The 26666-nt window shown below is 41.0% G+C and overlaps 1 long non-coding RNA gene across 2 annotated transcripts in view; it reads right to left on the bottom strand.

Moving 5' to 3' along the window:
* Positions 1-26666, bottom strand: part of LOC141379546 (uncharacterized) — a 249416-nt gene that overhangs the window by 91853 nt on the left and 130897 nt on the right. Inside the window, exon 1 of one of the 2 annotated variants that reach the window (XR_012396381.1) lies at positions 9028-9293. The exons of the other annotated variant lie outside the window; for it this stretch is intronic. This is a non-coding gene — a long non-coding RNA (uncharacterized lncRNA). Of the gene's footprint in view, positions 1-9027; positions 9294-26666 lie in introns of those variants that run through there. 2 annotated transcript variants of the gene reach the window in all.

Here is a 26666-nt window from a genome sequence, read left to right as displayed (position 1 = left end):
TTAAGCAGGGATATGAGAAAGTATCTTAGCATCCAAAAAACTACACGCCGCACCTATAAAAACATTCCTCAAGTCTCCAAAAAGAAATCGCAGGTCAGCTTATCTACAGCAGTTGTGTAATGCAACACAGTTGTGAGGCGTTTGTTCTGTGGACTAAAACCTTTTCAAGCTGATATTATGCAGCCAGAGCAGCTCACAGCAGGCTGACAGGGGACTTGGGTTGTGTGGTTTCACACAGAAGCATAAAATAGATTTATTTACGTGTCGGTTAAAACAAATCTATTTAATCAGTTCAATCTTTCAGCAATGGGGAGGAATTTGTCAAACAGAGAAGCTTAAATGCGCAAGTTGGGTTTGTTTAGGGCTTTGGGCTGCTGCCTGTTTGGGTGAAGTGGGGAGTAAAATTGAATTCTTTAATGGCAAAAATAGTAATGCATTTAGATGCAAGGCATTATTTGGGGCACGTAGGCGCAGCATAATCACATCCTCAAATTAATTAAACCCCACTGAAAGTTTGTATTGGCAAAGGAATAGACCCATCTCCAATTTGATTCCTCAATTTAACTGCAATGTTGTTCTGAGAGATTTCATCGAAGTCTAATTGCAAATCTTCACACTCGCTCTAAACAAATCTTTCGCAATTTCATGATTTCAATCAAGAACCTTTACCAGCTCATCTCTTTCAGTTGACTTATGCATAATCTTTATGTATTTCTGCTTAAGGAAACTGAGGAAAGATGATACATCTGCGTTTGTGTGGTTTTTAAGTTTAAAGCCCAATTCAATAACATAATCACCAAACAAATGCATTCTAATTTGAATATGCTAACCAAAGCATAAAACAAAAAATACATGTGCTTTTGTGTGGCAGGCTTTCTTTAAGCATCTTTTACATTGCATTCAAGTCATAATTTTTTTTTTCTTTTTTTTTTTGTAAAGTGCTTTCAGAGCTACAAGACAATGTACTGGAAATAGCTGATTTGCATTTGAGGACAATATTTGAATACATGCCACACCTATTATGAGGGTTTGATATTTATGTTATTATTTTATGTTTTGTTTAACTGAATTTCGATATTGTTTTTGTTATTTTTGAATGTTTAAATTGAAATGCAATTGTGCATATAAATACACTATGTAGTAACAAATCTGCAAGTAATCGGAACAGTGTTTTCCACAACGGATATCATTCACTGATTCACTGAATCATTGATTAATTAATTTATGTAACGTTTCTTACAATATTTTAAAATAAATACAGTATCTGATCTGGAGTGCGGTACCTAAACAACGACGTGGCTTGCGACTGAGCTATCAAAGTATGATGCTTTGGTTGGGAAAAACAAATTGGGAAAAAAAAGTTTCTCTGGCACAGGTCCATAGTTTGAAGCACGTTAGTTATAACATAAAACGCTCATAATGATGTTCTAAATGGGCTGGAGTACATCTTCTTTGGTGAATAACCCCAAAAAGTTTTGTGCAAAGTATATTGTTTTTACATGCATTAAAAAAACAATATTAGTTTCGGTAAAAACATGCACTCATTTTCAATTGATAAGATTCCTTTTACAGCACTGATGTTGTAATGTTAGTAAAATACAATCAGTTAAATAGACTTAAGCGTTTATTTAATTGATCAAGCGTAAAACTAGATGAAAGACTAATGCTAAAATGCTGAATTCTAGCACCGTCAGTAGCAGCAGGCTAGCGCAGAAACTCTATTGAAAAGACTGTGGTAAAATAGTTTTTCACATTTTAAAGTCATGGCAGGGGAAAATGGAATCTAATGCAGTGCTTGTTGTCTGTTCTGATACTCACTTTATAATGTACATCTATCAGGCAGTGAAGATCACAGATTTTTAAAGAAATCAGATCTTAAATGTGGAGATTTTGTAATGGAAAGACAGTTCACCATCATGTATTTAGATATATTTAGAATTAGTTCTAAAAAATTATGATTCTGTCATGTTCACCAGCGAACAACCACCAGATGTCGCTGGTAAACACTCACTCATAAAACTACATATCTGCCTTCTTCTGGACTACATATGCATACATGCACTTCTCCTAGACACTCACACCTGCTCACTCATCCACCTTGATTACATTTGCACACCTGAGGACTTTCAGAGACTAATTAACACACACTATTTAAGCCACACATTCACCCCTTCAGTTGGCCGAGTCTTGTTCACTGTATAGTAGCATTACAACGCGTTTTCCTTGTCTTGTTTTCCTGTTTTGAACCTAGCCTTGTTTATTTAGTTATCCTTGTCTGCCGCCTGCCTTTCGACCTCTTAATTGTTTACTGACTACAATTCTGGATTTTCTACATATATCTGTTTGCTCCCGTATTGACCACTGCTTGCCTGACTGTGAATAAACCTGCATATTGGATCCTACCTTCTGTTGTGGTGTTACTCCCCGGCGTTACAGAAGACTCGGCCACACAATGGATTCAGCGGGTATCAAGATCATGTGTCTGCGTCAGGAAGCCCGGTCTATAGAGGAATACGTGGAGGACTTCATCCAGGTAGCCCATTTAACATCTTTGGATGACTTATGCCTAATGATTTTCTTTCGTGGAGGACTTTCTGAGCCCCTATATTCCACAATGCCTTTGCATGACCCCCACGGGACTCTAGAAGGTTATATTGATCTTGCACTTCAAATGAGTGGGTCCCCCTTCACTGTAGGAGAGGTGGAGGACACCCCTAAATATTTTTTGGGGGGGGGGCAAAGGACAGCAAGACCCGCTGGCAACGGGGCTTGCTGCTCATTCCATCACCACACTCCCAGCTCACAAGATGGCCGACTCCAGTCCTCCAGCTCACAAGATGGCCGACTCCAGTCCTCCAGCTCACAAGATGGCCGACTCCAGTCCTCCAGCTCACAAGATGGCCGACTCCAGTCCTCCAGCTCACAAGATGGCCGACTCCAGTCCTCCAGCTCACAAGATGGCCGACTCCAGTCCTCCAGCTCACAAGATGGCCGACTCCAGTCCTCCAGCTCACAAGATGGCCGACTCCAGTCCTCCAGCTCACAATGTGGTAAGCGCCAATCTGCCACCTGCTCACAAGATGGTTTCCTGTTCCTTGTCCGTTCCTGCCATAGTTCCTGTTTCAGTTCCTGAAATACCATCACCTGAGCCACCAGAATGGCCACCACCACCTGAGTTACAAGAGCTGATGCCACCACCAGAACTGTTACTGCCAGAGCTGCCACCACCAGAGCTGTTACTGCCAGAGCTGCCACTGCCACCTCCAGAGCTACCACTGCCACCTCCAGTGCTGCCAGACCCTCCAGAGCTGCCAGACCCTCCAGAGCTGCCAGACCCTCCAGAGCTGCCAGACCCTCCAGAGCTGCCAGACCCTCCAGAGCTGCCAGACCCTCCAGAGCTGCCAGACCCTCCAGAGCTGCCAGACCCTCCAGAGCCGCTGCCACCTGAACCTCCTGAATGGCCGCCGCCTCCTGAGCTCCCTGAATGGCCGCCGCCTCCTGAGCTCCCTGAATGGCCGCCGCCTCCTGAGCTCCCTGAATGGCCGCCGCCTCCTGAGCTCCCTGAATGGCCGCCGCCTCCTGAGCTTCCTGAATGGCCGCCGCCTCCTGAGCTTCCTGAATGGCCGCCGCCTTCTGAGCTTCCTGAATGGCCGCCGCCTCCTGAGCTTCCTGAATGGCCGCCGCCTCCTGAGCTTCCTGAATGGCCGCCGCCTCCTGAGCTTCCTGAATGGCCGCCGCCTCCTGAGCTTCCTGAATGGCCGCCGCCTCCTGAGCTTCCTGAATGGCCGCCGCCTCCTGAGCTTCCTGAATGGCCACCGCCGCCTGAGCTTCCTGAATGGCCGCCACAGCCTGAGCTTCCTGAATGGCCGCCGCCTGAACTTCCTGAATGGCCGCTGCCGCCTAAGCTTCCTCAATGGTTGCAGCCTCATGATCCAGAGCCTCCGCAGCTCCACGCTCCAGGCCCTCCGCAGCTCCACGCTCCAGGCCCTCCGCAGCTCCACGCTCCAGGCCCGCCGCAGCTCCACGCTCCAGGCCCGCCGCAGCTCCACGCTCCAGGCCCGCCGCAGCTCCACGCTCCAGGCCCGCCGCAGCTCCACGCTCCAGGCCCGCCGCAGCTCCACGCTCCAGGCCCGCCGCAGCTCCACGCTCCAGGCCCGCCGCAGCTCCACGCTCCAGGCCCGCCGCAGCTCCACGCTCCAGGCCCGCCGCAGCTCCACGCTCCAGGCCCGCCGCAGCTCCACGCTCCAAGCCCGCCGCAGCTCCACGCTCCAGGCCCGCCGCAGCTCCACGCTCCAGGCCCTCCGCAGCTCCACGCTCCAGGCCCTCCGCAGCTCCACGCTCCAGGCCCTCCGCAGCTCCACGCTCCAGGCCCTCCGCAGCTCCACGCTCCAGGCCCTCCGCAGCTCCACGCTCCAGGCCCTCCGCAGCTCCACGCTCCAGGCCCTCCGCTGCTCCACTCTCCAGGTACGCCCCTGCTGCATGGTCCTGGCCTTCCATCCCTCCCCCAGTTCCGCCTCCGCTCCACCTCCCGCCTGAACAGTATTAGGAGTGTCTGGAAGCCACTCCTTAGAGGGGGGGCTCTGTCATGTTCACCAGCGAACAACCACCAGATGTCGCTGGTAAACACTCACTCATAAAACTACATATCTGCCTTCTTCTGGACTACATATGCATACATGCACTTCTCCTAGACACTCACACCTGCTCACTCATCCACCTTGATTACATTTGCACACCCGAGGACTTTCAGAGACTGATTAACACACACTATTTAAGCCACACATTCACCCCTTCAGTTGGCCGAGTCTTGTTCACTGTATAGTAGCATTACGACGCGTTTTCCTTGTCTTGTTTTCCTGTTTTGAACCTAGCCTTGTTTATTTAGTTATCCTTGTCTGCCGCCTGCCTTTCGACCTCTTGATTGTTTACTGACTACGATTCTGGATTTTCTACATATATCTGTTTGCTCCCGTATTGACAACTGCTTGCCTGACTGTGAATAAACCTGCATATTGGATCCTACCTTCTGTTGTGGTGTTACTCCCCGGCGTTACAGATTTAAAGTTCATGTTTGAATGTTGCGAGTTCAATTTTTTTTGGAGATCTTTATATTTAAGGGTTTTAAAATGTACCTAACAGGGACTGCCTTGTTTTCCATCCAAAGCCTCAAGGTTATCTGCCTCCCTTGGAGCCAGAGCCTACAGAGCTGCGGGCAAGGCTGCTTCCACCTTGCATTATTGCCAATTATCAGTGCACCAAACGCAGGCGCTGGCTCAGCTGCACGAGGGTAGAGCTCCGCACCGCAACTGACTATGCTGAGTGTGCGTTGGGGAGGACAATGTCCACATTAGTGGTCCAAGAGCGCCACCTCTGGCTAAACCTGGCTGATATGCGCAAAATTGACAAACTACGCATTCTTGACTCAATTTTGCCCAGGAATTCAAAACGGTGAGAGAGCAGTCAAATGCGATGGATAATGTCATCAATTGGTGGACCGTAAGCCCGCTCCGCCCGCCGAGCCATCCACATCCTACTAGAGCTGCCCTGTCCCGAAGCGGCTACGTCGAGCACCTCTGAAGCAGGCTTTGGTTCGCGGGCATCCAAATACTCAATTATCTTGACAACTGGCTGATTTTAGCTCACTCTTGGGAGCAATTGATTATGTACAGAGACAAGGTGCTCTGACACCTCCACCTGTTGGGGCTTTAGGTCAACTGAGAAATGAGCATAGGAAGGATGAGAAAAGAGTTCCTGTGCAGAGGAACTCTTTTCTCGGATTGGAGCTGGACTCGGTCACCATGACAGCGTACCTCTTCGGAGAGCATGCTCAGCTAATGCAGAACTCTCTTCCTCTAGAGTGATACATGGCTGAAATCGCTGCAAGCCATTCAGATTCCTAACGAGCTCAACCGTGCAGCCGATGTGCTTTCATGAAGCCCTTTTGTCCAGAAGAATGGAGACTCAACCCAGAGTCTGTTCAACTGATATGGGCGTTATTCTAGGAAGCCCAGATCGATCTGTTTGCTTCCTCTAAGAACGCAGACAGTTGACAGTTGTTTTTTTCTCTGACCGAGGGCTCTCTCAGCACTGATGCACTGGCCCACAGCTGGCCTCAGGCATTCGCAAATATGCGTTTCCCCAGAGTGCCTGCTTGCAGTGCACAAAGTCAGAGAGGACGAGGAACAGGTCTTGCTAGTTGCGCCTCTCTGGCCCTCCCCTGGCAGATTCCTTTAAGAGAGAACTTAATCTCTCAGGGACAGGGCACCATCTGGCACCCTCCCCCAGATCTTTGGAACCTCCTCGTGTGGTCCTTAGACGCAAGGAAGACTTAGGTAACCTACCGACTGCAGTGGTTAATACCATCACTCAGGCTAGAGCCCCCTCAACGAGGCGCACCTATGCCCTGAAGTGGATTCTAATCACTGAATAGTGTGTCTCTCGCAGAGAAGACCGCCGAACTTGCCAGATCAGCATTGTGCTTTCTTTCCTTCAGGAGAAGCTGGACAGTTGAACAGCTGGACAGCTGTCGCCCTCCACACATAAGGTTTGTGTGGCTGCCATCTCCACTCACTATGACACAGTGGCTGGCAGCACCATGGGAAGGCATAAACTCATCATCCGGTTCCTCAGACAAGCTAGGTAATTTAATCCACCCCGCCCCCTTCTTATGTCTAAAGACAGCTCTTCTGGTCGTGTTGGCATCGATTAAAAGGGTCGGGGACCTGGGACCATTTCCGGTCAGTGACTTGTGCTTGGAATTTGGGCCAGCCTACTCTCACGTTGTCCTGAGACCCCGGCCTGAATATGTGCCCAAGGTTCCTACCACACCGTTTAAAGACCAGGTAGTGAGCCTGCAAGCGCTGCCCTCAGAGGAGGCAGACCCAGCCCTTTCATTACTTTGTCCGGTTTGTGCTTTGCGAATCTATCTGGACCGCACTTAGAGCTTTATATCATCTGAGGAGCTCTTCGTCTGTTACGGTGGTCGGCAGAAGTGAAGTGCTGTATCTAAACAGAGGTTGGCCCACTGGATAGGAGTTTGTGCGCACACCACGAGCATTGCATCCTCTTGGGCATGTGCACGTGCCGCCTCTCTAAAAGGCATCTGTAGAGCTGCAAGCTGGGCGACACCGAATACATTTGCACGGTTTTAAAATTTGCGAATGGAGCCAGTTCCCACAAGGATATTAAGTAACCCTTTGTGATGGAGGAAACAACTTGGTTAATATTTTGAAACCCGCTTGCTGTGCCATTCTCCCCAACACGGAGATACAAGCGTTTTTTCACTCTGTCAGTAAAGTTCCCTGCTTAGGCGAACCCTGCAGAGATTCCTCCGAGGCCCCCAGCACTGACTCAGCGAAAGAGTCACATGCTGGCCGGTTACGTTGTAGGTCCTCCCTATCAAGACTGCACGCTTTCCCAATGTACTGTCATATTTAATTCCTAGTATTATCTAGACACTTTGTGGCTCCCGAAAAATATATCTAAATCTTTAAATCTTCTGTTGAAGTGGGATGAGTAAGGGCCAGGGAACACGCTAGAAGACCTTGCCTCTGGTGATGCAGGTGGGCTCATGCTCTCTTTGCCGGGCAAACCTCTCATCAGGGGTGAAGGTAAGGTTCAATCATTATGGCGTTTTGATACATTTCCCCATAGGGGAAGTTTCCACATACAGTAGCATTAAAGTTCCCCTCCCGAAGGGGATGGCTCTGGTTACTAAAGTAACCCTAGTTCCCTGAGTGGAAGAATGTAAATGCTATGTTCCTTCTCCATAATGCTTGCCCCTTAGCTGTGGGTTTAAGTCTCTTCAGCTAAAAAAGGATGCCTCACCTTGCTCTTGCTGTGCTTATATTGAAAAATTGTTTGCAATGAGCATCAGCTGCGCAAGCTGACTCTGCCAACTCATTGGCATTTCAATGGCCCGATTATATACTCTTTCAGACGACTGGCTTTCTGAACAAAATCCCCATAGTGAAAGTTTCCACATAGCATCCTGTGTGGAGTTTGCATGTTCTCCCTGTGTTCATGTGGGTTTCCTCCACATACTGTAGTTTCCCCCACAGTCCAAAGACATGTGCAATAGGTGAATTTGGTAAGCTAAAATTTTCCGTAGTGTATGTGTGTGAATAGAAATGTATCGGTGTTTCCCAGTAATGGGTTTCAGCTGGAAGGGCATCCGCTGCGTAAAACATATGCTGGATTATTTGGCAATTCATCCTCATAATCTGTGGTGACCCCAGATTAATAAAGGGACTAAGTCGAAAAGGAAAATAATTGAATGAATGAAGAATAATAAAAACATGCATACAAACCAACAATACATACATATAAGTGCATACATAACATCTCATAAATAGGCCCATATAGGATCTGTGCGCACAGAAACACGCTGATTTTTGCAGATTTTTAGCCCATCATTGAGTGTGTTTATTTACTAGTGTAAATGTGTGTAAACTTAACTGTAGTCAGGTTTTAAATTAATTTCAGCAATACTATTAAAAAAAATTGTAAAAAAATGTGATTTATTTACAATATAGTTTGTAAAGTAATATGTTTTTGTCTTTTATTAGATATATTATATGAGAGACTTGCTTTATTTACCAGTTAGGTGGATCTAGATGGATTTGCATTGTAAACATTAAATAAAAGCTAAAAAGGTATTATTTTTCATTTCATTTATTAAGTTTTAAGTAATGATACTCCCAAAATCATTCCATATAAATCCACAGATTTTTAACAAAATTTGGCGCAGAAATAGATTTAAAAAATGTCCACAGATTCTGTCTGCCCCTACTTATAACTTATTTTAATGAATACACATTAAAATTAATAATATTTATGGAAATAACATGACATGCCCCACTATACAACTTTAATATTCCTTAAATAAAAAACACACAAAAAATGTCCAGAAAGAAATATATAAACATGTAACATCCACTACTTTATCTTTGAAGTAACTGATTATTTTGGGGGACTAACGGACAGCAGCTCTTCTAAGCAAAGAGGAGGAAAGAAAAACACCCAAACCTTGAAGATAACAGGATTTGTTGAAATGAATAATGACACAAGGCGTCCTCCTGATCCGCAATGTGATTCTTGATCTGCTGTCTAACGGGTAATTCGTTGGAAGGACTAGATAATGATGAGTCTCATCTAATCAAAAATAGATCTAAAACCTGTCACCATCTCAGATATTATATAATAATAGCTCTTTACCTCTAAAAAAAAAAAAAAAAAAAAAGACAAACACACAGAATACCCTCACCTGTCTCCCCAAGAAACTAGCCTGTACTAAACAGAAAACAAAGACTATCCTATCCACCACTCACATTTTGATCATTTTAAAATGGAAACACTGCCCCCTTAAGGTTGGGAGAGACGCTGCAGTCCCTTTCTCACTGACATCTGTTTTCTGCTCAGCTAAATCAACAATAGCTGTAGATGATGAAGGAGACCGGGAGGTTTGCCAATACTCTGTACTGTGCTCTGTATTTTTAGAGCTCCATTCTGTCTCAGACATAATCACAATGACAGAATGACACAAATGGAGTCATGATTTCTTCTCCGTTTAATTGTTAGTGAAACACTCGCTTACGAGTCCCCTCAGCGCGTCAGTCTATTCCAGTTAGATGATCTCTCGGATGTAGAGATGGAGTAGATTAACGGTTTGGTCGGTGCACACAGATCAAGGGAGGACATTTTACACTGAGTTTCTGTGTTGACGTTAGCGTAGCTTCATTATTAGCACTTCGATTTCCTCTCTGATAGATGTTGTGAGAGTCATAACACTACATGGAGGAGATTGTCTATATGTCTATAAACCAGGCCCTTATTTGGGCTTCTGAGCATAAATGCAGGCTCTCTAAGGTTAAGTATAGATGGACGACTGTGTTTTTTTTTTTTTTTACACAAGAGTGTTGGCAGGAATATTGAAGCTATGCACAGATTTGATGGATGGCATCATTAGGATTCTGCAGCAATCAAACATTTGAAGGCTGGAGAGCATAGGATGTGTGCATTTGTAGTGTAAAATTCAGATATGCATTATTGATTCACCAGTTGCTGTGTTATTGCACAAGGTTGGTTTTATAATTGTCTAGAGGAGTCAGGAGATCATATTCTTCCTCTGATTAAAACAAAAAAGAGAGAGACGAGATGTTGAGTACAGAAAAAAAGATATGAATTGAACCTGGATAACAAACGAGATGGTTCAAAAAAATAATAAAATTAAGGGGGTTTGATGGATTCTGAGAAAAGACAGCAAGATCTGCTGATGTCTGATTCATTTGATCTTTGGGGAGGTTACCACAGCACCAGGCAAAAGTTTTTTTTTTTTTTTTTGAGACAGGATTAGCTCAGGGTATATGACACATAAAAAATGCATTAAAAGGTAACAGTAGTTCACCCAAAAATGAAAATTGCCTCATCATTTACTCTCCCTTGTGTGGTTTTTAAACCTTTATGAGTTTCTTTCTTCTGTTGAACACAAAAGAAGATATGTTGAAAAATGCTGCTTGCTGGCACCCATTGGCATAGGAAAAAATATTATAGAAGTCGATGGGTACAGAAACCATGGAAATCAAAGTAAGAAACTCAAATTATGTCTGGGGGAACTAATCTAGCTGAAATAATTTAAAATAATGTGAATATTTATAATTCTATAAACACTACGCCACAAGGTTCTAATAGTTTAGTTGAAGGGATAGTTCAAGCACAAAAGTTTTTTTTTTTTTTTTTCAGGATTTTTTGGAATCCTGCAGCCATTGACATTCAGAGTAGAAAAAAAAATACTATGGACATCTGTGCTTACAGATTTTGGAATAAATCAAGAGTAAGTAAATGATGACAGAATATTCATTTTTTTGGTGAACTATCCATTTAACCTTATTCAATTTATCTAAACTCTATCTAAATTTACAATATATATATATATATTTTTTTTTTTGCTTTTTCCTATTGTTATTCTTAAGGTGAATAATTAAGTTTGCTCATTTTCAAGAAGAGTTAGATTTGCTTTCATGTTTGGAGTAGCGGTCCTTCTGTTGACGTCAACTTGAGGGTTTCCATAGCAACTTAATATCATTACACTCTCTTACCATTAAGTTTGCTATAAGGGACGCTGCATCCAAACTTGCATACTTTCATACTATAGAGTGCGTTAAAAACAGTATGTGTGAAATGTAGGATATTCACATACATAGTATTAAAAAAAAATATGCGAGAATTACCCGGATGGCCTACTACTTCCAGCAAGATTCTGAAGTGAGCATCCAATGGATGCTACGATATCCCATGATGCAACATGAGCGAATTCATGAATTGACTAAAACAACTCAACTGACGTGAGTAGGTCACATGACAATGACAAACTGTGGATGTTGTACATCTGAATTTAATTTACTCATACTATATACACTACCTGACAAAAGTCTTGCCGTAGATCCCAGTTGTAAGAGCAACAAATAAAAGCTTGATCTCTAGTTGATCATTTGGCAAAGTGGCAGAAGGTAGATTTTTTCCAATAAATCATCTGTTGAACTGCATCCTAATCATCACAAATACTGCAGAAAACCTATAGGAACCAGCATGGACCCAATATACTCAGAGAAAAGTTTGGTAAAGGAAAAATTACGGTTTGGGGTTACATTTGGGATAGCGCTCTTTTTCATACTTCAGCCTCCACATCAAAGTTCTTGAAAGCAAAGAAGGTCAAGGTGCTCCAAGTTTGACCAGCACAGTCACCAAACATTAACATTATTGAGCATGCCTGGGGTAAGATGAAGGAGGAGGCATTAAAGATGAATCTAAAGAATCTAAATAAACTCTGGGAGTCTTGCAAAACGCTTTCTTTGCTATTCCAGATGACTTTATTAATAAGTTATTTGAGTCATTGCAGAGATATATAGATGCAGTCCTCCAAGCTCATAGGAGTCCTACACAATATTTATTCTTTTTTTTCCACTGCACCATGACTTTATATTCTATACATTATTTCTGTTAAGTGACAAGACTTTTATCTAAGCAAAGTCAAACCTTACTGTCCTAATTAAACAAATAAAAATCAAGGCATTGACATATTTATTCTGGCAAAATGAGCTTAATCTAGAGGCATTTGCCCACCATATTATGGACTTTTAATACCAACTGATCAACTGGAAGTCATGTTAGTTTGTTAGTTAGACAAGACTTTTTGTCAGGTAGTGTGGAACGTATTTACTAATCATCGTGAATTAAATTCAAACTCAAATGTACTAATTGAGTTGTAGCCAATTTTGGAAGAAGCCAGAATGATGCGCAAAAGAAATCTTCAGCCCCTACTCAAGATCTAGTTTCAGTTGGAAGTACGTCAACACTACTGAAGAAAAAATCTTAGCAACTCCTGGTTCACACAGACATTAATAACATGTTTAAATTATAGACTTAATTACAAAGAGTTATTATTTTATTAAATGGAGGTAATAACTAATACAATTTAGTTGTATTTTAAAATTAATACAAACATAGTAACTGTTTTAATCTATGAAAGACTATAATGTCCTGTGGACTGTGTTCTATTTTGAACATTAAAAAAAGATTTCATTCAATTTTAGACCAATATCTTGACTCTGTCATAGTGTAATCACAAACTACATTCATCTACACATACACTCAATCAGTATCTCACAAGTTTAGTAATTAATAATTACAAAGACCTCTTTGGAACATATGGGTGTTTGCAATAGCTTCTATGTTTGAAAGTGTTTCAAACATGTGGAAATGAATGATGCAGGTGTTACAACGAGGGCAAATATGACATGAGTAATTTTGTTTATTCAAGATCAAAAGCACACTGTACATATGCAAGCTTGTGAGTGTGACAGCCACTTTCAGTTTCATTTAGATAAGAGACATCTGGTTGTTTATGTTTAATTGTGCATGGTTCTGTATAAGACTGAGAGAAAGTTTTATATTGCCAGCACTTTTGAGTAATCTTATTTAATAATAATACTTTTCACCAGCTTGGAATTAAAGCTCTATCTGACATTTTTGTTTGTATCTGAATTCAATTTTGGAAAACGTGATTCCGTTAACACTTGCCCTGTGTGGAAAGTATCTGAAAATCACTCATACATATTGGGGTTTTTATCAAACTGCTCTAAATTTAGAAAAGTTAGATAACATGTTACAGAAAATGTCAGGTTTTAAGAAATATCTAAAAAATAACATGACAACAGAAATGTCAAATATTGTTTCATTCATGTTGCAGCATACAGACATCCCAAGTCTCCCGGAAGTTGTGGGAGTATCTGCATATGCATATGCATAGACACTCCCGGATGCCAGCAAATGAATGCTAATCTCCCAGAAATCGCGCGTCTCCCGCCCGGTCCTTAAATACATCGCATAACCCTCTCTCCACTGCATCCCTCCTAGCTCTTCAGGTATTTCGCATGCAACTCACCCCCACCGCTCATGAGGGACTTCTCGCGCGCACACCCCCCTACTCAGATACGTCACTCCAGGGCCGGAGTGGGACTCCTTTTCAGCCCTGGAGTTTTAAGCCTCAGACCGGCCCACCTCAGTTCACGACTGACTATATTAAAATAAAGACAATTTACAATTCAGTTTCTAATTACACTATCACGTCTTTTTTGAGAAAACAGCTGCTTTAGAACTTCAAATGTTCAACAACCCTAACAGTATTATGTCTTAACAATAAAAATGAAGAAAAAAAACAAAAAATACTCAGACGAGGATCAAACACAGGTCTGCAGTGTCGTAACCTAACGTGCTAACCACTGGACCACAACAGCTGTGCATTTAAAGGTGGCTCGTCTGAGTTATATCATCATTAACCAGGCTGCGAGAAAATAGATAAAAAGAGCAGAGCTGCGGTAAAATAATCAATAAGAAGAATGTGGTCAAGTAAAAAAAAAATAATTAATTTAAAAAGTGTGACTGCTGAGAGCAACAGATTCTGGAGCGAGGGACACCGGCCCTCGCGGCCAAAAAACTGACCGGCCCACCGGGAATTCTCCCGGTCCTCCCGATTAGCCAATCCGGGTCTGCGTCACTCATTCAACAGTACATTCAGTACGTTTCCACTTCCTTTAAATACTTTTAACCTAAAACAAAAGTTGATCCAAATTTAGAAATTCAGATTTTGTTTCTGTAAGGACGCAAATTCTTTTCAGAAGCTCAAGAAAAGGCTTACACGCATTTAACCTTCGGCCATTCATTAGATTCTGTCGTTGGGCTAATAAAATGGATTCTTACATTGCTAAAAACTTTGCCTAACAATTCTGTTAAAAGACTCCAAAAAACTTTAACGAAACTTTAAAGACTTGTCAAAAGGTGTCTTTCATTACTAAACTTTTTATAGAATGTGTGAAACACCCAAGGTAAACACAGGACATCACACACCCACACACCTTTATGTGGCCATAGGGCTTATGAGCTGACAGAGCCTCATTTTTAGCCATGGCAAAGAGACTCCTGCTGTGGATGAGCTATATTAGTGTGTTGGGTCTGCTAAACCTCTCACCTCATGCTGGTTTTTGTTGCGTCACTCCAGAGAGCGGTCAGTTTGACCCTGACTCTGCACCTCACACCCATCAAGCTGAACCATACGGCTGGGTTCTGACCTACCGAGGCACTTTAGAAAAAAATGTCTGCCACATCCTCCTCTGCCAAAGCAACTTAGCATTTACAGCTCCATTGTTTCATTATCATCCTATTTGCCCTCCTGTAGTGTCTGCCAGGCACACACACACACACACACACACCTCTTTTTTCTCTGTCTGCTGTCACAAAATAAAGCTTCTTTCTCACTTCCATTTGTTTCACGCCTTCACAAGCTTCCTCACATTCACACAATCACTTCAAGCACACAACAAACACACAGCACTGATGGGTATTTTCACTCTAATTGGATCATATTTTTTCATATTCAAGTGTGAACATAAGAATGTGGCAGTATGTTATTCTTATTTTGTCTATGCATACAAAATACATTGCAAATACATGCATTATTTGCCTTTAAACACCATAATGGCTATTACAAATGAAGACGCATAGATTGCATTCACCTGTTTTACTTACTTTAACATACAGTATCTTTTAAAAATGATATTGTTGTTGGTGCCAGATGGACTGGTCTGAGTATTTTAGAAAGTGCTGATCTACTAGGATTTTCAAGGTCTGTAAATGAGGAAATATCCAGTGAGCTAAAGTTCTGTGCTTGAAAATGAGAATGGTGGAACTGGTTTGAGCTGATATGACAAGTGACAGAAACACAAATAACCTGCTACAACCAAGGTCTGCAAAAGAGCATCTCTGAACACACATGTCAAACCTTGAAGCAGATGAGCTACAGCAGCAACAAAAGATCACCAAACTGACAGGCTCACCAAAATTAAATGAAAACAGATTGTTGCTTTGTTTGATGAGTCTAGATTTCTGAAGAGCATTCAAATATTTAAATATAAATCTTTAAAAGATTAGCTCACCCAACAATTTAAATTTTGTTATTATTCCAACCACCTGAGACGTTTGTCTTTTGCAATTCAATTTAAGATTGTGTTAGATTCAATTAGAGAGCTCCCTCATCCTTTATAGAAAGCAAGTGTCATGAGATATTTAGAGGGCTGCCAATAATGACCCTTTATATTGATTAATCTATCAACTAATTTATTAATTATTTGACTATTCTAAATATTTTTTTATTTTATTTTAAGAATGAATTATTTCAAATAAAGATTCTATTATTATTTTATTATTATTATTATTTTTAAATAAAGGTTTGTAGTTTAGTGGTACAGTTTTTCACTAGCCTACAGTGGTTATTGTGAAAACAAGTTTTAAAAAGTGTAAAAAAAAATGTAATTATATGAAATCATAATTTGGGGCTGCATAGTGGCACAGTGGGTAGCACGTTCACCTCACAGCAAGAAGGTTGCAGGTTCAAGCTTTAGCTGGGTCAGTTAACATTTCTGTGTGGAGTTTGCATGTTCTTCCCGTGTTGGTGTCGGTTTCTGCTAGGTGCTCCGGTTTCACCCACATGTACAAAGACATGTGGTATAGGTGAATTGGGTTGGCTAAATTGTCCGTAGTGTATGTGTGTAATTTCGAGTGTTTCATTTTTAATTAGTTGACTTTCGCACTTTGTCATTTTCACTTTAAAACTTTCATCTTTAAAAAGTGGCCATCTCATAAAGTGAGTCCCGAATATTCAAGTACAGTGGCTGAATGATAAAAATAAAAATAATTTAATACAAGTAATCATAGTTAAGGTCAAAAATGGTCCAATTTCTTAAACCGGAATGCTTTTAAAATCATTATAAAATCACAGGCATTAAAAACATATGCAAATTATAAGACATACAGTACAGCTGAAGTCAGAATTATTAGCATCCCTTTGATTTTTTTTTTCTTTAAATATTTCCCAAATTATGCTAAACAGATCAAGGAAATTTTCACAGCATGTTTGATAATGTTTTGTCTTCTGGAATAAAAGATTTATTTGCTTTAATTCAGCTAGAATGAAAGCAGTTTTAAATTTTTTAAACAGCATTTTAAGGACAAAATTATTAGCCCCTTTAAGCTATTTTTTTTATCGACTGTCTACAGAACAAGCCATCATTATACAATAACTTGCCTAATTACCCAAACCTGGCTAGTTAACCTTATTAACCTAGTTAAGCCTTTAAATGTCACTTTAAGCTGTGTAGAAGTGTCTTGAAAAATATCTAGTTAAATATTATTTACTGTCATCATGGCAAAGATAAAATAAATCAGTTAGAAATGATTTATTAAAACTATTATGTTTAGAAATGTGTTGAAAAAAATCTTCTCTCCGTTAAACAGAAAATGTGGAAAAAATAATCAGGAGGTCTAATAATTCAGGGGGGCTAATAATTCTCACTTCATCTGTATATCCTGCAATGTGACTATTGCTAAATCGATGCTGAAACGATATATTGTATATTGTGTAGCCCTACTTGTATTACACTTAAATCTTTCTCGACTTTTATTAATTATTATTTAAAGTTCAACTGGTTTTTGTAATGAATTTAATGCAAGCAGACTACTGCTGTTTGTAAAGCATACGTCACCATCTGCTGTTAAAAAAAAAAGCTCAGAATCAATTCAAGACAGAATAGAGATGTATTTTAAAATATCATAATTGATTTCTCAAACTCTTTCTATTCATAGCTCTACTGCCGTTTGTGTACTGTTGCTTCTCGGTAAACTACAGCTCTGTGTATAAATGTGTACAGCTCTGCACATTCTAATGCACATATAATAACCAGTTTACTCCAATGTCACTTCATAACTTCAGTCAAGTGTTTGAAATAAATCTGCTGTGAGATGATTTTGTAGTCATATGTTTATTAGTCAAGCTAAATCAATGCTTCTCCTGACAAGATGACAATTACATTTGTGATTTAATTTCATTTAATTTCCCAGCCCTATTCCAGGGACCAATTTGTTTGATCTGGTCCACCTCAGTCATGGGTAAAAAAAAAAAACACTATTTATTCTCTCCCCCACCTACAAACCCTGCAGGTATAGGGAACTGACCAACCCTCGAGTCAAATTTCAGAATCTCCAACCATTAGCCCTACAAAAAGATTTGAACTCTGGTCTCTACATAAGATCCGGGATGTAAACACAGAGCTTTATCTTCTTTGTTGGTCTCAGTAATCCTAGATAAACTGCAGTACCATGAGATCTACTGTATATGGTACTAATTCAAGACAGTATAGTGATGGGGATGCTTCACTTTAAAAATAACTACAGTATTCTTTGGATTCAACATTAAAATAAAGTCTTGGATTTCTGTGGTCATTAAAAAAGCAGAGGTGCTCTTTAGGGTGCTGGCCAAATTCATTTAATTGGCCTTATAAATAATTTCCTCCCAGTAATCATCATCTGTTCATTCGGCTCAATCACTCTTTCTCCAGAAATATGCGGGTGAATGTATTGGCACACTGAGGAGAGACCCCCTGATTAATTGATAATTGGCTTGTCACATGAGAAATGCTACATGTTATGATTATCAGCAATCTAGCGGTTGCAGATCTCTAACGGACTACAAATCTGCCATTATAGACTTCAAGATCCAGTCACACACCACACACTCACAACCAGTTTCTGATCATGACTGATTGGATACGCACAGCTGGAAGATCATTATGAACTGATTACATGGACTTTAAATACAGCACACACTCACCTCATGTCTGAGTCTTGTTTAACGGTCATTGTTAACATTTATACACATTTTATTTGCCTTGTCTTGCCTTCCATGTTTGTACCTTGCCTTGTTTGTTTGTTTGTTTGTTTGTTTTTTTACGCTACATGCTGCCAGCCTGTATTGACAATTTGCCTGTTATCAACCACGACTCTGGATTTCCCATCTGTTTGCTCCTGTGTTGACTGCTGCTTGCCTGAGCGTTCTCTTGTCAATAAACTTGCATTTGGATCCTCAACTCCCTTGTCAGCATCACTTGCTGTGACACTACACATCTTTACATTGCTTTTTATTTGACACAGAGAGACACTGAATGGAACTCTGTTTAGAACTTTATCATAGGTTTTTACATTAGATGTCGCCTACGCTATTGTTGTCTATTGGAAGGAATGAGTCAATAGAGCCGCCGTTTTAGTACAGGGAAGCGTTTCTTTAAAATGAATCTGAGACCAAGATGCAGTGGAGGACTGGTCACCCAGAGCCAAAGATAAATACACATAATTACATTTATCCAAGATCTGGAGTTTTCCCGGTGGTCATTATGCAAAATTTTTTTTTAAATTACAAAAAATATAATTTTACATAACTACATCTACATTGATGGATAAGTGATCGCACATCCATTGCCGACAAAGAGTATGTGTTTGTGTGCATGGAAATGTATTATCCTCCCTCCCTATTAAATTTGATCTAATCCATGTCCTGAAACACACCCCCTCTCCTGCTTTCAGTTCTAATGCTAACAGAAGAAGCTATCCTTTTGCGAATTAATCTCAGTTATGAACATTTTGTTCACTTATCCAACAATATTACAAGTTTCTGGCACCGCAGCATCTTGTTATCATGTTTCATTTACAATGCTTGCTCATTTAATTCAACAAAACTAGCATAAACCTAGTATTTAATGCTTGCTGCTATTTGCTATGTTGCTGCTATTTTGCAATCAGTATAGTAAGAGATTGTAGTATCCTTAATAATTGTTTAGCACAAATGTTCATAACATACAACATTATAAAAAACAAAACCTTACCTATGTAGTGTTATGTCTATGTGCTTTATTTCTTTGTTTGCTTGTTACTACACCCGTACCTAGCATCTTTACATTGACTTTAGTCTTAACTAGTGCTGTTGAATGATTTGTCCTAGGAGCACTGTAAAAATGTGGTGGCCCTATTAACACATGCTCAGGTTCTGTATGCGATATCTAGTGTTTATATCTAAGAAACTTAATAAGATGTGGCGCAACATGGTAGCTCTTCTCACACGGTCCAAGTCTTTAAAATCTCTTTACAAATAAATCCAGAACAAGAATACGCCCATGGATTGCATACTCATCATGGACCAATGGTAGCTCAAAGGTATTTAGGGGCCCAAACAAACTAAAAAATGGTTAGATGAGCTGTTTCAAAATGAACTCAAATCAAACCTTTTTTTGGCTGAATTTTGTTCAAAATGACATCAGAATGAGTTCATTCTTCTAAAGCAGAGGTGCCCAAACTAGGGTAACCTTTGATATGAGCTGCCATCCCATTTGAAAAGAGAGGGAAAATGATAGGATGGTTTAGAAATTTCAATTCCAAACTTAATTAAACCCTATATTTGTTTGTTGTATTGTTAAGCTACAAAAAAAAAAAAAAAAAAAAAACGCTAACTGAAATTAAACGTTTTAATTCAAATGGTGTAATTTAAGCTGATTTTAGTTTAAATGTACATACTGTCACAAGACGAGTAGAGGACTTTGGTCAGCAAATCAAGTCAAAGGCAGATTCTGCTTGACTGGTGTATTCAGCGTTGAACTCCACTGTGATCCAAATGTTATTGTTTATGATTTAATCGCAATAAATTATCATTAGAAAAGTTATACTGTATTAGGTAAAATGATTCAATGTAATGTTTTCTATTTATTTTGAAATAGTATTAAATAAATTAGTAAATTATCCATGGCAACTTTAATGTAAAATTGTTTGGTATATTTGTCTTTGGCTCATGGCTATCAATGATATTTAGCTTTTGGCCCTTTATACGAAAAAATGTTCTGAAGTATACCAGGGCCTTAGAGGGCGTATTCTTGTTCATTTTATATATATATATATATATATATATATATATATATATATATATATATATATATATATATATATATATATATATGTGTGTGTGTGTGTGTGTGTGTGTGTGTGTGTGTGTGTGTGTGTGTGTGTGTGTGTGTGTGTGTGCGTGTGTGTGTGTCCCACATTGCTAAAAACAGTATTAGGACACATATATTTAGCTAACAAGTGAAAAGTGTTTTTTTTTTTATTTCAAGCAAATTTGCTCCTCTGGATTGTAAAGAAATTTTGAAGCTACGTCAAAGCGATGAGATCCTTGTGTAAATTACAGCATGGAGACTGGATGTCTGTACCGGCAGGTACAACGTGAAGTCTTTGAGCTTTCATAATTCATGAGAAAGACACCCTTCACTCTTTCGCCACTCCCACCTAAACAAAGCTGGACCCACCCATTTCCCTGACTTTTTTTTTTTTTTTTTAACTAGAGGTGTAAAAACACCCTGCTAAGACAGAAGGGTTTCATGGCCCTTTAAGTGTTTTTGGAATACTATATAAATACCTCAGTCATATACACAAGTAAGTGTTCACACTAAAACAGTCTATCCGGCCATTCTAGCCATTATTTTTTGTAAAAACACTTTCTTAAACTACTTTGGGTAAGAGCCGAAATGACACTGCAGAACAGAAATGACCCACATAATAGCTACACTTGCTCCAAGACCCACTGCTTTCAGTATCTCCTCATCTGACTGTACAGATTAAGGCTTTCAAAAAGACAGAGGAGGAAAAATAACACGAATAAACGCTAACACTCATTCCTGACTAAAAGCCGGAATAGGAGGCTTTGTTGAATCTAAACAATCCAATACAATTACAAAATCCTAAGAGCCTCAAGAGTCAGGATGAAGAGACTGTTAGGAGCGTAACCTCTAAAGAGCCCCAAAGTGCTGTCAGTTTGGCTGTGGATATTGCCTTCATGATTACAAGTTTTACAAGGACAGAGGAAAGGCCCATAATGGCCCATAAATGACCTTGTCCTTTCATGCTTGAAGTGGAGAAAAACTTGAAGAACTTTTATATATGAAATCTAACAGATCTACTCAACAACTAACCTTGATCTGTGGGCATTTCAAAACAACATTACGGGGACTTCAAGCAAGAGCCAGGACAATTTAACAACATTTAGATGTCTTGTGTTTTAACATGCAATTATATGCTGCTGCTTACGCTTGTCTAAACACTTCTTTGATGAAATGACCTTAAGTTGAGCATGGTATGTTAATCAGAATTTAAGTATTCTATCAGTTTTACTTGTTACTACAACTAAAGAAATAACAAATATGATTTTTTTCTATGGCAAGGTCTGCACAGTAAGGAAAAAAAGTATATACAAATGCATTCCAATGGCTTTATATGGTTATAAAAAAGTTTATATATTTTTATTTAAAAAGTATAACTTGGTAATACTTTATAACAACTACAACTGTGAAACAATTATTAAGCATTAACAAAAAAGTTAATTCATTATCTGGTAAGCGTTAACTCATAAGCCTATACCTTTAATATACTACTGTAATACTGTAAACTAACAATTATTAAGCATTAACAAAAAAGTTAATTCATTATCTGGTAAGCATTAACTCATAAGCATATACCTTTAATATACTACTGCAATCGATCCAAGATGGCGGCGCGTGTACAACGCGAGGCTCAGGGTCTCTCCAGTTTCTGCATTTTTGCAGTACTATTCCTGCTCATTTCGGGTCTGTTTGTGCAGAATAGTGGTGCCTTTACATCGTACACCCGACAGGAGCTTTTGGATATTGGTTTGTGCATTCCGGACAGTTTTATTAGCAATCTTCAACTTATCCATGAGATCGCCAGAACACCCCGGGCTGGGCGCCCTGCCCGGCCAGGCGGAAGTGCTCGCAGACCGCACAGAGAACGTAAACAAAGACGGGGGAAGCGCGGCGGGCTAAGAGCTAAGCTAAAGCTAACACCACACCGGCTCTCTTTACCCAGCATCTTTCTCGCCAATGTACGGTCACTGGTGAACAAAATGGATGAGATTCGACTGCGTATCAACCACAGCAAAAGATTATGGAACTGTAACGTTATGATCTTCACAGAAACATGGCTAAACAGCGGGATACCAGACAACGCTGTATCGCTAACAGAGCACCACACATTCCGAGCGGACAGAACGGCGGATGACTCCTGTAAGACCAGAGGCAGAGGATTATGTATTTATATTAACAAAGCTTGGTGCACAAACTCTGTCGTCGTTGGGAGACATTGCTCTGCTAACCTGGAATTCCTAATGGTTAAATGTAGACCTTTTTATCTACCACGGGAGTACACATTTACCATAATATCTGCTGCTTATATTCCTCCCAACGCTGATGCAAAGCTGGCTATGAACGAACTTCATGCAGCCATCAGCAAACAACAGACTGCTCACCCGGAGGCTGCTTTTATTGTTGCGGGGGATTTTAATCACTCAAACTTAAAGACAGTGCTCCCTAAATTCCATCAAAACATTCTCTGCCACACAAGGGGAAACAAAACATTGGACTATGTTTACACAAACATAGCTGAAGCCTATGCTGTGACCCCCCTCCCCCACCTGGGTCAGTCAGATCACCTTTCTTTGTTCCTCACCCCCAAATATTCACCCCTCATCGACCGTGTGAAGCCATCAGTGAGGACCATCAAAGTGTGGCCAGCGGGGGCAGACTCCACACTCCAGGACAGGTTTCAACACACAGACTGGGGTATGTTTGCTTCCCTGGCCACACATGGCTCTCACACAGACAATGACAGTTACACTTCCTCTGTTCTGGAATATATCAACACCACCGTAGACAGTGTTACAACCCAGAAACAAATCACCACATACCCGAATCAGAAGCCATGGATGAACAAGGAGGTGCGCCTCCTGCTGAAGGCACGCAACACTGCCTTCAGATCAGGGGATGCACAGGCCTACAGCACTTCCAGGGCTAATCTGAAGAGGGGCATCAAAAAGGCCAAGCACTGCTACAAGCTTAAGCTAGAGGAGCACTTTTCCAACTCTGATCCTCGGCGCAGGTGGCAGGGCATCCAGGCCATCACCAACTACAAACCCAGCCAGTCCACACCTACAGCCACAGACGTCTCCTTCCTGAACGAGCTAAATGACTTTTATGCCCGCTTTGATAGAGACAATAAAGAACCCTACACCAGGAACACTTCCTCCACCGACCACTCACCTATCACACTCACCTCCTCAGAAGTACACACGGCACTGAGTCGTATCAATGTGCGTAAAGCTGCTGGACCAGATCGTATTCCTGGGCGTGTCCTCAAAGCATGTGCAGAACAGCTCGCTGGGGTATTCACAGACATTTTCAACCTGTCGCTCAACCTAGCAGCTGTGCCAACATGCTTTAAAACCACCTCTATTGTGCCAGTGCCCAAACACTCCAGCCCAACATGCCTGAATGACTACCGGCCTGTAGCACTCACACCCATCATCATGAAGTGTTTCGAGCGGTTGGTCCTGGCACATCTAAAAGACTCTCTGCCACCCACACTGGACCCACATCAGTTTGCCTACCGTGGCAACAGGAGCACAGATGATGCAGTCTCTATAGCACTGCACTCTGTACTCACACACCTGGACAATAAAAACACTTATGCACGAATGCTGTTTGTGGACTTCAGCTCAGCATTCAACACTGTCATACCCTCCAAGTTACTGATCAAACTCAGAGACCTGGATATCGACACATCACTCTGCAACTGGATTATGGACTTTCTGACTAACAGACCTCAGAATGTCAGATCAGGCCACATCTGCTCCACCACCGTCACACTCAACACTGGTGTACCTCACGGCTGTGTGCTGAGCCCCTTCCTCTACTCCCTTTTTACCGTTGACTGTAGGCCTGTTAATAGATCTAACACCATCATCAAATTTGCAGATGACACTACAGTGATTGGTCTAATCAGCAACAATGATGAGACGGCCTACAGGGAGGAGATACAGCATCTGGCCTCTTGGTGCACTGACAATAATCTGCTCCTTAACACCAACAAGACCAAGGAGCTCATTGTGGACTTCAGAAAGGGACGAACAGGCTCACATGATCCCATCCACATCAATGGGATGGCCGTTGAGCCTGTCTCATCCTTTAAGTTCCTGGGGACACACATCTCAAAGGACCTTTCCTGGACCACCAAACCTCCAACCTGATCAAGAAGGCTCACCAGCGCCTATTCTTCTTAAGGCAACTGAAGAAGAACCAGCTTTCATCAGCCGTCTTGGTGAACTTCTACCGCTGCACAATAGATAGCATCCTGACAAACTGTGTCACAGTCTGGTATGGAAGCTGCTCTGTTGCTGAGCGTAAGGCACTGCAGCGGGTGGTGAAAACTGCCCAACGCATCACAGGGACCACACTGCCAGCCATAGAGGACATCCAGAAGAAACACTGTTTGCGCCGAGCACGCAGTAATCTGAAGGACACCTTTCAACCCGCTCACAGACTGTTTTCTGTCCTGCCCTCCGGCAGGCACTTCAGGCTCCCCCGAACAAAAACCTGCAGACTGAGGAACAGCTTTTTCCCCAGAGCTGTCTCCCTCCTGAACTCTGCCCCACACTGACTCTTTTGCCCCCCACTGACTCTTTTGCCACCCCAATACACCCCCCACTCTCCTCTAACTAAGGGTGCTTTCACACCTACACTTTTGTTTCGGAACGTATCTCGTTTGCCCAGTTAGCGCGGTTCGATTGGCATATGTGAACAGGGCAATCGCGCTCTGTTCCGCGCCAAAGTAATCGCTCCGAGATCGCTTGAGTGAGGTGGTCTCGGCTCGATTGAAACGAACCCTGGAGCGGTTTGATTGCAGTGAGAAAGCGATCCGATCCGAGCGCGGTTATATTACAGTGTTTTATGGATATGTAATAGGCTTACGGCTACATGAAGAGAGAATTATGAGTAGGGCGGGAAGTTTCGCGAGTCTCCGGATGCCCGCAAACGAGTGATGATCTCCCGGTAATCTCGCGCCTCTCTCCCAGTCCCCAAATAGGCATCGTCGCGCACCCTTCTCACCCCTCCCCACCGTGTCTCTCCTCAGACACGTCACGCGCGCGCACCCTGTCAATCACCACTAAACCACCATCTCTCCTGACAGCTGAGCGGGACGCTGCAAAATAAACCCTGACACTCTGACCAATGTGAGGAGAGTTTACTCGCACGTGACTTGTTTTAGCTCTTTTGGTCCGATTAGAAACTTTGCAGTGTGAAAGCGAACCGCTCCAAGAGCAAAGAGCAACAATGTAACAATTGTAATCTCTGTTTCGGAACAACTGAATCGATTCAGAGGTGTGAAAGCACCCTTAAACTCCTCGCAATAACTGCACTGTTTAACATTTGCACATTTAAAAATTTGCACATTCACTGCACCACATTGAACTGTTTACTTATTGAATTGTACATAACCACTGCATATGGACATTTGTAATTATGTACACACCCACTATAAATATACACTTGTAATCATGCTTATTTATCTGCATACTACTGATTATTAATAGCAACCTGTACATATATTCATATATTGTTACATATACACTTGTAATCATGTTTATCTATGTACATATATTCATATATTGTAACATATACACTTGTAATCATGTTTATTTATCTGCACACTACTAATTATTAATAGCAACCTGCACATATATTCATATATTGTAAATCTGCTCATAGCTTATCCAACCTGTATATAATGTTCATAGTACATCCATCTGTAAATATCACCATAGTTTTTCTATAACTGCACTTTATAACTTATTTCTGTATCCTGCACTTGCTGCTATTGCACTGCTGGTTAGACCTAAACTGCATTTCATTGCATTGTACTTGTACATGTGTAATGACAATAAAGTTTAATCTAATATTTAAACAATATATTTTATACAATTTTTTATACAATATGAATCATCCTTAATTGTACTTTTACATATACTAGCTTTACAAATTAAATACACTTACAAATTCTTTAAAATTATAACACATTTATATTTATAGATATAAAGAAGTGCACTAAAATGCATTTGTAAGTCCACTTAGAGCATTTTCATAATGTACAAGTGCATTAAAAATTGTTTAAAATATATTGTTTAAATACTAAAGTAGTATATTTAAAGTATATTTTAGTTCAACCTAATGTGAGTCAAAAAAGCACAGTCAAGTACACTTAGTTCATCCTAAGTTTACTTTAAATGATACCAATTACCAATTAGTACATTAAATGCAATATTAATAGCCGAAAATAGAGCACTTTAAGTGCATTGTGGAAGTGCACTAAGTGCACTTAAAAAGGTATTTTAGTGT

Source organism: Danio rerio, chromosome 20, assembly GCF_049306965.1.
Source record: "Danio rerio strain Tuebingen ecotype United States chromosome 20, GRCz12tu, whole genome shotgun sequence".
Classification (NCBI taxonomy): Eukaryota; Metazoa; Chordata; class Actinopteri; order Cypriniformes; family Danionidae; genus Danio; species Danio rerio.
The sequence above is the reverse complement of the archived record's forward strand: the minus strand, read 5'-3'. Positions and strand labels throughout refer to the sequence as shown.